Source organism: Rhincodon typus, chromosome 22, assembly GCF_021869965.1.
Source record: "Rhincodon typus isolate 14 chromosome 22, sRhiTyp1.1, whole genome shotgun sequence".
NCBI lineage: Eukaryota > Metazoa > Chordata > Chondrichthyes > Orectolobiformes > Rhincodontidae > Rhincodon > Rhincodon typus.
The window spans coordinates 20,851,339-20,864,919 of NC_063353.1; the positions used below are offsets into that span (position 1 = coordinate 20,851,339).

Genomic DNA, 13,581 nt, shown 5'->3' on the forward strand with positions numbered 1-13,581 from the left:
TAATTCACCTAGCCTGCACATCCCTGGACACTACAAGGCAATTTAGCATGGTCAATCCAACAAACCTGCACATCTTTGGACTGCAGGAGGAAGCCAGAACACCCAGTGGAAACTCATGCAGACGCGGAGAGAACATGCAAACACCACATACATGGTCACCCATGACTGGAATCAAAGCTGAGTCATTGTGTGTGCTAGCTTCTGAGTCACTGTGCCACCCGTAAGTTGTTGTCACAATTTTAGACTTACACGTGATGAACTTCCACTGAGCATGCTTATAACTGAAGCTCTGACATGCTCATGTCTGCCCCTATTCAAATGGGTTTGTTTTGGAATCTTAAAACCTCACTGTCCTATATTACAGACAGTGGGATATAGCCTAATAACATGAGAGAGCCTGGGAAAATTGAACTGGAAAAGGTAACAGGGGGAGAGATTTGTTCATCTAACTCAGTTCCTCATGGTGCTATTCCAATGACGTTGATTCCCTGGAGGCAAGCGGCACTTTGAATGGCCTGCTCCACATTCTTCAATTATATTAAAGGAGATCTTTGTGTGGGATGTGCAGACAGTGTCCAACAGTGCTGCTTGCCTCCAGGGAGCTGTTGGAAGTTCAGTGGCGCTACGCAAATTAATTTCTCCAACCGTGAATCTGAACTGATAAATAAAAGAACTGTGTGATGGTTGACAATGAGTACAGCACATTCTATTGTTTTGCTAATAATTTCCTGAATGAAATGAAGATGTTTTATACATTGTAGTTTGAACCTTTAAATTCTGTTTTTTTTTTGTGACAGCACAGTTTTCCTTTTCTGCGTGATGATATATGTCATTTGTGATTAATAATGATGTAGGTTTATTGATTTAAGAAAAGTACTGCAGCTACTAACTGCACCATATATAGATAAGATTGTGTTTGTGTAACCATGAAATACAACAGATGATTGATAAACTGGAATTAGCATTTTTATACACCAAGTATAATTTATTCTAAAATATTTTCAATTTAGGTTTGTTGATGCGGTGACATATTATGCAGTGCTATAAGCAACATATTGAAGGTGCATTTAGACCCATTCTAAAATGAGGAAAACTACAGATACACTTTTAGTTACCAAGTACCTCCTCTTCTCTGTCTTAAATGAATGATCCCTGAATATTTGGTTTGCAGTTTTATTCTCCATGTAGTCGAGTATCCAGATAAATAAGAGCACACATATGAACCTCTACTTGTTTTATTAATTCATTTATTTTGTTCCGAACACTACACTTATATTGTTCTGAAATATGTGCATTTGTGAAAGATCCATTAATTTTGCTTTCTTAGTAATTTTTCCCTCTTTGACCCTTATTTTTATGTTTGCGCCCCCTGTCCTCTCCTGTCCTACAGTGGCTCTCACTGTCAAACAATTACCCTGTAAATCTGCCATATCCTTTTGCTTTTTAAGCCTACAGTTTCACCTGTGTCAAACCCCCTCTCCTCTCGACTGAGTTTAAGGCCTTTTCTGCAGCCCTTGATTTTTGATTCAGGCATGGCATGTTTAAAGTTAAGCCTGTCCTACGGGAAAAGGCCCCTCCCACCTTGGTACTGTTGCTAGGGCCCCATGAACTGAAACCCGTATCAGTCATTGACCCACACATTTGATTTTATTTACTCCATGTAAATTTACCGATGGCTCAGGAAGTAATCCCAAGATTATTACCTTGAATGTTATGTTTGTTTTTAATTTAGCTCCCAACTGTTCATATTCTTTCAGCAGAATCTCCTTTCCAGTCCTATAAATGTTGTTAGTGCCTGCTTGGATGACTGAAAACTGGATCCCTGGCCTCACATTTCAAGTCCTTCACCAGCTTTGAAGTGATTACATTAGCCCTGGTACTGAGCAAGCAACACGGTCTTTGGAACTCATGTTTATGGTTGCAGAGAACAGGACAGTTTCTCTCCCCCTAATTATACTGATCCCTACAGGTACTACATTCCTATTTCCTCCCCCCACTTGAATGGTTCCTGTACCATGGTCAGTTCACTTATCCTCCCTGCAGTCCCCATGTTCATCCACCACTTGCAACTGTTGGATGACTGCAGGGGCTGAGGGTCCTTGAATGCAACCCCTCAGTCTGGATAAATGTCACATTGCAGTCACACTCTCCTGTCCCTGACTGGAATCTTTGGCAAGATTATTTTCCAGACGGCTCTGGAACCTGACATCAAGCCAAATGAAGGTCTCAAGGTCCCATTTTGTGAGACCCAAGATCAACTAAGAAATCGTTTGAGACCCTCCCAGTTAGACCTTCTGATTGGTCACCTCCAGGATCATTATGGACAGCAAGCGACTGATGCTCCTGGCAGAGTCCAGAGAGCTGATAGCTCCAGATTCTGAGTGTTCTCAGTGGGAAGTGTTGGTGCTGCTGAGGTGCATCTCTGATGGTGAGGGTGTATTATAATGGAGGGGTCCTCACACAGGTAAAAGTAAATAATGATTTCAGAGGAATAGAAGACTGTGGGCTCTTCAGATTGGAATAGTCCTTTGACTTGAATTGTTGGGGTTACAGGGGTGGCCCTTAGGGCATGGAGCCATCAAATGGACACCTGAACTATCATATAAAAAGAACACTTCAATTAAGCTGCACAAAGCAGTCAGGGCAGGCAAGAACAAAGCAGAGAACGAGGTAGGACTGATAACTTAAACTGCATTTATTTCAATGCAAGAGGCCTAACAGGTAAGGCAGTTGAACTGGGAGTGTGGTTGGGAACATGGGACTGGGATTTCACAGCGATAATAGAGACGTGGCTCAGGGATGGACAGACTGGCAGCTTAATGTTCCAGGGTATAGATGCTATAGGAAGGACAGAAAGGGGAGCAAGACAGGAGGGGAAGTGACATTTTTGATTATGGATAACATTACAGCTGTACTTATGGAGGATATTCCTGGCAATATGTTCAGGAAAGTTATCACCTTATTGGGATTGTACAAAAGACCACCCAATAGTCAACAGGAAACTGAGAAACAATTTTATAAGGAGATCTCAGTTATTTGTGAAAGTAATAGGGTGGTTATGGTAAGGGATTTTAATTTTCCAAACATGAGACTGAGACTGCTATAGTGTTAAAGGCTTGGATGGAGAGGAATTTGTTAATTGTGTACAAGAAAGTTTTCTGATTCAGTATGTGGACATACCTACTAGAGAAAGTGCAAAACTTGACCTACTCTTGGCAAATAAGGCAGGGCAGGTGACTGATGTGTCAGTTGGGGAGCACATTGGGGCCAATGGCCATAATTCTATCAGTGTCGAGTTCTGGTCACCCAGTTATAGGAAGGATATTATTAAGCTGGAAAGGGTTCAGAAGAAATTTACCAGGATGTTGCCAGGTATGGAAGTTTTGAGTTATAAAGCAAGGCTGGATAGGCTGGGACTTCTTTCACAATAGTGTAGGAGGTTGAGAATCGACCTGTTACATGTTTATAAAATAATCAGATTTATAGATAGAGTTAGTGGTAATTGTCTTTTTCCCTAGGATAGGGGGTTTCAAGACTAGGGGGTGCATTTTTAAGGTGAGAGGAGAGAGATTTAAAAAAGACATATGAAGGAAATTTTTTACACAGAGGGTGGTTCATGTGTGGAATGAACTTTCCGAGGAAGTGGTGGATGCAGATACAATTACAATGTTTGAAAGATTTTTGGACAAACACATGAATAGGAAAAGTTTGGAGATTATTGGGCCAGGAGAAGGCAGATGGGCCTAGTTTAGTTTGAGATTATGTTCAGCAAAGACTTGTTGGACCGAAGGGTCTGTTTCTGTGCTGTAAGACTCTATGACTGTCTGACTAGTTTTAAAATAGTGATGGAAAACGATAAACTGAATCTAGAAGTTAAAATTCTAAACTAGACGAAGGCTAATTTTGATGGTATTAGGCAAGAACTTCCAAAAGTTGATTGGGGCAGGGTGAGGGGAGTGGATGTTTGCAGGTATATAGATGGCTGGAAAATGGGAAGCCTTCAAAGAGGAGAGAATGAGAGTCCAGAGACAGCACATTCCTGTTAGGGTGAAGGGCAAGCACGGTAATTTTAGGGAATGATGGATGAATAGAGAAACTGAGGTTTTGGTCAAGGAAAAGAAGGAAGCATATGTCATGAATAGACAGAGATCGAGTGAATCCCTAGAAGAGTATAAAGGCAGTAGGAGTATACTTAAGAGGGAAATCAGGAGGGAAAAAAGAGGAATTGAAAGAACTGCAGATGCTGTAAATCAGAAACAAAAACAGAAGTTGCTGGAAAAGCTCAGTAGGTCTGGCAGCATCTGTGAAGAAAAAATCAGAGTTCAAGGTTCAGGTCTGGTGACTCTTCCTCAGAATGTTAACTCTAATTTTTTCTTCACAGGTATTGCCGGATGTGTTGAGCTTTTCCGGCAACTTCTGTTTTTGTTTAGGAAAAAAGAGGGCATGAGAGAGTTTTCACAAATACAGTTAAGGAGAATCCAAAGGGATTCTACAAATACATTAAGGACAAAAGAGTAACTAGGGAGAGAATAGGGACCCTTAAAAATCAGCAATGCCACCTACACGTGGAACTGCAGGAGGTGGGTGAGATGCTAATTGAGTATTTTGCATCAGTGTTTACTGTGGAGAAGGATAAGGAAGTTAGAGAACATGGGGAAATAAAGAGCAACATCTTGAAAAATGTCCATATTATGAGGAGGGGGTGCTGGACATCTTAAAATGCATACAGGTGGATAAATTCCTGGGACCTGATCAGGTGTACCCTAGAATTCTGTGGGAGGCGAGGGAGGTGATTGCTGGGCCCCTTGCTGAGATATTTGTATCATCAATTGCCACAGGTGGATGCCGGAAGACTGGAGATCAGCTAACGCGGTGCCACTATTTAAGAGAGCTGGAAAGGAAAAGCCATGAACTATAGACTGGTGAGCCTGACATCAGTGGTGGGCAAGTTGTTGGAGGGGATCCTGAGGGACAGGATTTACATGTATTTGGAAAGGCAAGGACTGATCAGGGATAGTCAATGTGGCTTTGTGCACGGGAAATCATGTCTCAGTAACTTGATTGAGTTTCTTGAAGAAGCAATAAAGAGAATTGATGAGGATGGAACGGTGGACATGATCTATATGGACTTTAGTAAGGCATTGAACAAGATTCCGCATGGTAGACTGGTTAGCAAGGTTAGATCACACGGAATACAGGGAGAACCAGCTGTTTGGATACAGAACTGGCTCGAAGGTAGAAGACAGAGGGTGGTGGTAGAGGGTTGCTTTTCAGACTGAAGACCTGTGACCAGTGGTGTGCCACAAGAATTGGTGCTGGGCCCACTGCTTTTTGTCATTTATGTATATAATTTGGATGTGAACATAGGATGTATGGTTAGTAAGTTTGCAGATGACACTAAAATTGGAGGTGTAGTGGACAGCGAAGAAGGTTACCCCAGAGTACAACAGATTTTGATCAGATGGGCCAATGGGCTGAGGAGTGGCAGATAGAGTTTAATTTAGATGAATGTGAAATGCTGCAATTTGTAAAGGCAAATCAGGGCAGGACTTATACAGTTAATGGTTAGGTCCTGGGGAGTCTTGCTGTCCAAAGAGACCTTGGAGTGCAGATTCATTTTCCTTGAAAGTGGAGTTGCAGGTAGGTAGGATAATGAAGGTGGCATTTGGTATAATTGCTTTTATTGGTCAGTGCATTGAACATAGGAGTTGAGAGGTTATGTTGCAGCTGTACAGGACATTGGTTCAGCCAGTTTTGGAGTATTGCATGCAATTCTGGTCTCCCTCCTATAGGAAGGATTTTGTGAAACTTGAAAAGGTTCAGAAAAGATTTACAAGGATGTTGCCAGCATTGGAGGGTTTGAGCAAAAGTGAGCGGTTGAATAGGCTGGGGCTATTTTCCCTGGAGCATCAGAGGCTGAGGGGTGACCTTATAGAGGTTTATAAAACCATGAGGGGCATGGATAGGGTGAATAGCCAAGGCCTTTTCCCTAGGGAAGGAGAGTCCAATACGAGAGGGCATAGGTTTAAGGTGAGAGGGGAAAGATTTAAAAGAGACCTAAGGGGCAACTTTTTCATGCAGAAGGTGCTGCAAGAGGAAGTGCTGGTACAATAACAACATTTAAAAGGCATCTGGATGGGTTTATGAATAGGAAGGGTTTAGAGGGATAGGTGCCAAATGGGACTACATTTATGTAGAATATCTGATCGGCGTGGACAAGGTGGTCCGAAGGGTCTGTTTCCACACTGTATATCTCTATGACTCTGCATATGTTGGCAGCCACCGCTGGCAAAACCACAAGAGCATCAGCTCTAGCTAGGTCTTAATTATGCAAATTTTCTGTCAGTTTCCATTGTGCAGATCCATGTTTCTGCCTACATCTTGGAAACCTCCTGGTGGCAGGAATGTAGTGGAGAGCCATTACATCGTGACTCCCCACTATTTTCTTGCCCTCAGCACCCCCATCTGCAAGCCCAGCTTCAAAGATTGTACCCTGTTTCAGTTTCCGCTTCTGTCTGCAGGGATGCTTCTAGAGCTATTGAGCATTTTCAAATTTTCTATTTTTATTTCAGATTTTTGGCACCTGTAGTACTATCCTTTAAACAGTTGCAAAGTTGTCTGTTGCTGCATATGCATTAATGACAGGAGAAGGCTCCTGTGGTGACACAGTAAAAAGAAGGGAAAAATAAGTGAGGATTGTTGATTTTAAAAAGGTAGTGAAGTGGTATGATGGAAAACATCGTGTACAAATATATCTCATAATCAAATGGCAAATTGTAAACTTGAATTCACAGAACTTCACCTGGGAAGACTTCCACCGTGTACAATCAGTAGCAGAACTGTAAACACAGTTATAATCTTAGACTGTCACTGCTATAACTGCATTGAGAAACCCTTCCTCCCCAGTGATTTGCATAGCCCAGTTCTGTCTTCAGGGGATGTGTAGACCAGGACCAAGTCAGGCTATTCTCCAAAAGGCATCAGAAATGAGCAGGCAGATCCAGAAAGGTCACTGTCAAACACTTCCCAATTAGTGACATACTAAAGTCATCAACCAAAGCAAGCACTTGTATTCCTTGCCAATAGAATTTATGGCAACTTTGGGAGAGAGGGAAAATAAATTTGGAAAAGGTAAGAGAAAGGTATGATGAGAATTTCAATATGGGCAGTTGAACAGCGACGATACTGGGAGCCGTTAGCTCCAGCTTCTCCAACCCCTTTATATCAGTGGCATTATGGTGAAGCAAAGTGAGAGAACAAGAGAAAATGACGGTGTGGAGTATTTAAAAAAGAAGTCCTTAAACAAGCATCGAGATAGCAAGAACTGCGGCTGCTGGAGTCAGAGACAACACAGTGTGGAGCTGGAGGAACTCAGCAGGCCAGGCAGCATCAGAGGAGCAGGAAAGTTGATGTTTTGGGTCGGGACCCTTCTTCAGAAATGGGGGAGGGGGAAGGAAGCTCAGAAATAAATAGAGAGTGGAGGGGTGGGGCTGAGGAAGGTAGGTGGGCTGGTAATAGGTGAGTGCAGGTAGGGAGTGGTGGGGATTGGTCAGTGAGATGGGAGAGGTAGATAGGTGGGAGAGAAGATGGACAGGTTGTGTCAGGTCAAGGAAGCGGGGATGAGAGGGAGGTTTCGACGTGGGATGAAGCCAAGAGTAGGGAGATTTTAAAGCTGGTGAATTCCATGTTTAGGCCATAGGGCTGTAGGCTCCTGAGACGAAATATGAGGTGTTGCTCCTCCAGTTTGCGGGTGGTGTCATTGTGACACTGGAGGAGGCCCAGGATGGAACATGTCAACCAGGGAGTGGGAGGGGGAGTTAAAATGGATAGCGACTGGAAGGTGTTGTCGTTTGTCGTGTACAGAGTGCAGATGCTCTAAGAAACGGTCTCCGAGCCTCTGCTTGGTCTTACCGATGTGGAGGAGGCCACATTGGGAGCAGCGGATACAACAGACCAAGTTGGCAGATGTACAGGTGAACTCCTGTTTGATATGGAAGGTTTGTTTGGTGCCTTGGATGGAGGTGAGGGGGGAGGTGTAGGGGCAAGTATAGCACTTCCTGCAATTGCAGGGAAAGGTGCTGGGGATGGTGGGGTTAGTGGGGAGTGTGGAGCGAACGAGGGAGTCAGGGAGAGAGCGGTTCCTATGAAAGACAGATTGGGGTGGGGAGGGAAATATCTCTTTGGTTGTGGTGTCAGATTGTAGGTGGCGGAAGTGGTGGAGAATGATACGTTGGATGCGGAGGTTGGTGGGGTGATATGTGAGGACAAGGGGAATTCTGTCTTTATTTTTGTTGGCGGGAGGGGATGTGAGGGCAGAAGTGCAGGAAACGCAAGAGATGCGGTTGTGGGCATTTTCGATCACTGGAGCGGGGAAGTTATGGACCTTGAAATATGAAGACATCTGGGATGTTCAGGAGTGGAACGCCCCATTTTGGGAGCAGACATGGCAGGTGTGGAGGAATTGGGAATAGGGGATCACATTCTTGCAGGAAGGTGGGTGAGAGGAGGTGTAGTCCAGGTGACTGTGGGAGTCGGTGGGCTTGAAATAGATGTCAGTTTCGAGGCGGTCACCGGAGATGGAGACGGAGAGGTCCAGGAAGGAGAGGGAGGTATCAGAGATGGTCCAGGTGAATGTGAGGTTGAGGTGGAAGGTGTTAGTAAAGTTGATGAACTGTTCAAGCTCCCTGTGGGAGCACGAGGCGGCACCGATACAGTCATCGATATAACGGAGGAAGAGGTGGGGGATAGTGCCATTGTTAGCAGAGGAAGAGATTACTGTGCTAAGATGTACCATCGTCTATCTTATTCAAATGGGCCTTGGACTCCTTTCTTCCCAATATTGAACAGCCAGTATTGGTCTCTGCTTCCATACAATCCCATACTGTATTTCCCTATAGCTATTTACAAATAATTAAGCAAAGCACAAACTGAAATGATTTGCCTATTCTGGGTTGGCAAAAATGCTAGAAATTCCTGAAAGTACAAGGTCCCACACTCGCAACCCCATCATTTCTGATTTTTGCAGGGGCAGGTTCATGCTTGAGCAAATCAGGTCAGACCAACCTGTTTCGATAAATATATTTCATACAGCCAGGGTACTCATTTGAAAAAGTGCAATACACCTCTGGACATGGTCCCAGGGGAAGATCTTGAAATTGCAAAACGTAGACAAGAATGTTCTTAAAAAGCGCATAAATACCTTGGAGCTGTCTAAGAACCATCAATTCTGTCAAAAACGTATGAGAATAGACATTTTCATTCTAAAGAATTTCAATGTATTGAATGTTTAGTTTTAGTCAATGAAAGTATTTTTATTACACATTATGATGTAATTAACAGACACATTATTTTATGTCAGCATAGCTCCTGAGTTTTTTCCACGGTTGATTATTGAGTGAGTTGAATGAGAGGAGACAAAAGATGGGGACATGGCTTGTTATGATTTGGCATAAAGTTAGCACAGGGACAAAAGGCCAGGGTGATTGATAAGAGTACAGGTTAGCACAGGGGCCATAAAACTTCTAGCTGGTCGTTGTAGAGCTATAGGTTGATGTGAATGGGATGAAGAGGATCAAATTACCTTTAAAATCAGAAGTGTGGCTGCACCAAAACAAATGGTGCTGGGAGTGGTGTCATAGCAAACACATAGCCCAATGATACAGTTAGCTCAATGAGGTGACTGCTTTATCTTGTACTTTAAGTCAATCCTGCCACTTGCTGATTGAGATACTGATCTGAAATACCTGGGCTGTGGCTGTTTGTACATACACTGTCCCTGAGGTCGCTTTCTCCTTATCTCTAAGTAAGGCCCTTCAACTCCCTATGTACTGCAACATTGTACGTGGTAGGTTATCAAAAACAACACTGGAGTGTGGAGTCCAAGACCTCGACCTTCGTTGTAGATTGTGTCTTCTCTGTTACTGATATCAGAGCCATGTGGTCAGTTCCATCATCGTGAATTTTATTATACCATGGCAGCAGTATCCAATTGGAACGTGACCCACCTACAATAGAATTGGTGGATGGGCTGAAATTCAAGACTCCTGTGCCCAAATAACAGCACAAGCCAATTTTTAGCTCAGTGATTCATGGATGTATATTTCATGCTATGTGATTGAATGATATGCTGGAACTGAATAGCTGGGGGTGTGCATAAGCTGGAAGCAATAAGTTTAGTGTTGGCAGAATTGCTAAGTGTGAAAGGATGTGATTTAGTATCTGCATGTTAGGCCTGAGTCTTGCTGGCTCTTTAGTGAGTGATGGTTCATGCTGTATTGAACATCATGAGAGATGCGTGGTGCACTATGTAGTAGATGTCACTTGAGGATGCATCTTTGACATCCACCACTTGCATGAGCTTGGTGCACTTTTCCCAGTGCTTCAGCCAGGTTCTTGGGATCAAGCTGCAAAAATTGATCTCTTGTGGATGCTGCTTCTACTCCCTCATGACGGCATATCTTAAAGGCCTTCTGGAAACTCCCTTCTTCCAGACTTCCTAACCTAAAATTCCAGTTTCTGCAACTTTTTTTTTTCCTTTATTTGTTAACGGGATGAAGATGTTGCTGTCTAGGCAGCATTTATTGTCCATCCCTAATTGCCCAGTCCAGAGTCAACCACATTGCTGTTGGTCTGGAGTCACATGTAGGCCAGACCAGGTAAAGATGGCAGTTTCCTTCCCTAAAGGACATTAGTGAACCAGGTGGGTTTTTCCGACAATCAACAATGGATTCATGGTCATCATTAGATTCTTAATTCTAGACTTTTTTTTTCATTGAATTCAAATTCCACCATGTGCCGTGGTAGGATTCGAACCCAGATCCCCAGACTGTTACACAGATCTCTGAATTAATAGTCCAGTGATAATACCACTAGGCCATTGCCTCCCCCTGCTGAGAACCTGGATGTCTCTTTCTCCCGCCACCCCAACTCCTCTTTTCTGTCTCTCTTTCCTGCTTCCTGCCTTTCTCTTCATTTGCAATCTCCTTGTTTCCAAAGATCAGTCAGATTGTTCAACCAGCTGCAGCAATCTGAATGCATCTCCCTTTTTTGAGGGACAGATTGACTTTAAGAAGTGCAGATAGGCTATATGTTGTGTCAGCCACATTTGTACCCAGGCTCCTGTGGAAGGTGGAAGGTGCAGCATAGTTCACATCGGGCTGCAGGTTGCAGTCACTTTCAGCAGTAAATGCACAGAGATTCGCATGCTGCCTACCTCAACTTGACCAGGCATAGGGTAATCACGCATTGCAATCCTAGCGGCTACTACCAGTCCTGATTAGAAATCACAATTCATGGATATACGGTTCACACCTGTGTAAACCAGGAATGACATTATTGGTATACTGGACAATTAAAATCATGCAAAAGTCATATTGTTGCAACAAACTTTACCAATCAACCTTTTCCTCCCCAGTGCACTAGTATTCACCTCCTTACAAAACTACCAAAACTACCTACAATGCTGGAACAAAAACAACATTGCTGGAGAAGTTCAGCAGGTCTGGCAGCATCTGTGAAGGAGAAAACAGAGTTAACGTTTCGGGTCCAGTGAGCCTTCCTCAGAACTGAAGGGTCACCGGACCCGAAACATTAACTCTGTTTTCTCCTTCACAGATGCGACCGGACCTGCTGAGCTTCTCCAGCAACTTTATTTTTGTTCCTGATTTGCAGCATCCACAGTTCTTTTGGTTTTTATCTACAATGTTGAGCTAGTTGGCAGCTTTCCTTTATGTAGAGGAGCAGAATCATAATGTGCAATGATATAAACATTGGAATACTCCCTTCTCCATCAACTTCCATGTGAACTAACCATGTTTTCATCACTTCAAAGAAGCCTGAGAAATTTTAAGCCATCAGTTTTATTTAAAGAGAGAAAATGCTCTCACAGCCCCCTTTGTTTGCAGCCTCAATACAATCAGAATTATATATGTTAAAATATTGCATATAGAAGTGTATAGGGCCTTTAGTTCAATATTATTTTGTTGGTCATGATCATGTGGAAGTATCTGTAGGATTCTTTTCAACTCCCTCTAAATATCTAGTCTCACGATAAATGATTGCCATGGCAACAGGTTTCGGATCTCAGCAGGAAAAGAATAATGGAGACTTGTTCCAAAACTCTGCACAGATTTTGATGCTTCCATGTAATTTGTGTAATCTGTTACACTAAATGAAAGAGCCTCCCTGCTATTTGCCATCAAATATAGAAAGCATTATCTATACGCATATAGTTGCCTGTTCAATTAGAAATCTGACATCATGACATCATGACTAAATGTGCCTTTTCTTCACCCAAACAGTGTCGCAAGATTAAATCTTTTGATGTCATCGTTGATTTATCCAGCATTTTGTCTGTTCCAGATATTTTAGAAAGGGTAATTCATTTAAAACACACCCTGTTAAGTAATCTGGAAATAATGTTTCAAGAGCTGTGCAACTTGTAAAATAAATTAATAAATAATGAAAACTAACCAGTCTGAAGCACCTAGCAATCTGTCCTAATGTATATCATTCGTGAATTTCAAATATGTTTTCAAGTGGTTGCGTATGTTATGGAGTTCAAAGGGACACTTACACTGAATCATATTATTTGAATCTTTGGCTAGTTACATAAAGATTTATTTTAATCTTCTCCATCGCATATTAACCATAAATGCCATCAGCTTTCTTGGAATGAAAATTTGAGTTGTGTCATGAAATATTGATGCCTTAGTTGCATCTAACTAATCTACTAACAAACAATGAAGCATGCATGTTAAATAATAGCTTGAACCTTCTGATCTAGATCAGAATCCCTATTCTGACTCCGATCAGTCTAAACATTGCCCACTTTGGTGCAGATGTTGTGCATAGTTCAGGACAAGGGGCCACTCCAGTCAGAGCAGCATAGACAAATCTAGGAATCTACAAAGGCAGGAGCAAAGAGGATCAGTGCTGAAACCACATGCCTTTTCTCAACGCTGTTGTATAAGATCACGGTTCTGAAGGGGTTGATGTTCATGTTACATTGGCTCTACCCATTCTACTGTTGTCATACGTAGCCTGTAGGGGGTTGGAAGAAGTTTTATTCTAGCTTTTGCGGGGAACAGATATATCTGTATCAGCTCTCTAAGGTCCTACTAAATATGCCTGACCAAACATCGTTATACTTATTGCCATCAAGCAATAAATCTTCTTGTTATCTAAGAACAGTCTTTCTTCTTTAGATATTCTATTGGAGTGTATCCTCTACCACTGACTATTAAATTGACCAAAGACAAAAGAGGATTGGTGACAGTGAACTACCTCACACAGCACTTAATCAGTACCATAGTCTGGTGGAGGTGACAAAGACCACAAGATGTCCTCATCTGGGAAAATAAAACAGTGATTCATAAATGTAAAAGTCCTGAAGCCACCTTGACAACCACTGAGAGAAGATGTGTGATAGGTAGGTGAGGGAGATGGGGTGCAGAGTGGCAGTTGGGCAAGAGAATAGAGTGTCGACCAGGCGTGGGGATACAGGTGGATGAAGGATGAGGCAGTAGGGTGTACGGTGCCACTTGGTTGAGGGGTATGTATGTCTGGTGGGTGAGGAGCTAT

At 42.7% G+C, this 13,581-nt stretch overlaps 1 protein-coding gene across 1 annotated transcript in view; it reads left to right on the plus strand.

Annotated features, from left to right (window-relative positions):
• tafa5a (TAFA chemokine like family member 5a) overlaps positions 1 to 13,581 on the plus strand; it is a 558,406-nt gene that overhangs the window by 340,218 nt on the left and 204,607 nt on the right. The gene's annotated exons all lie outside the window — the stretch shown is intronic.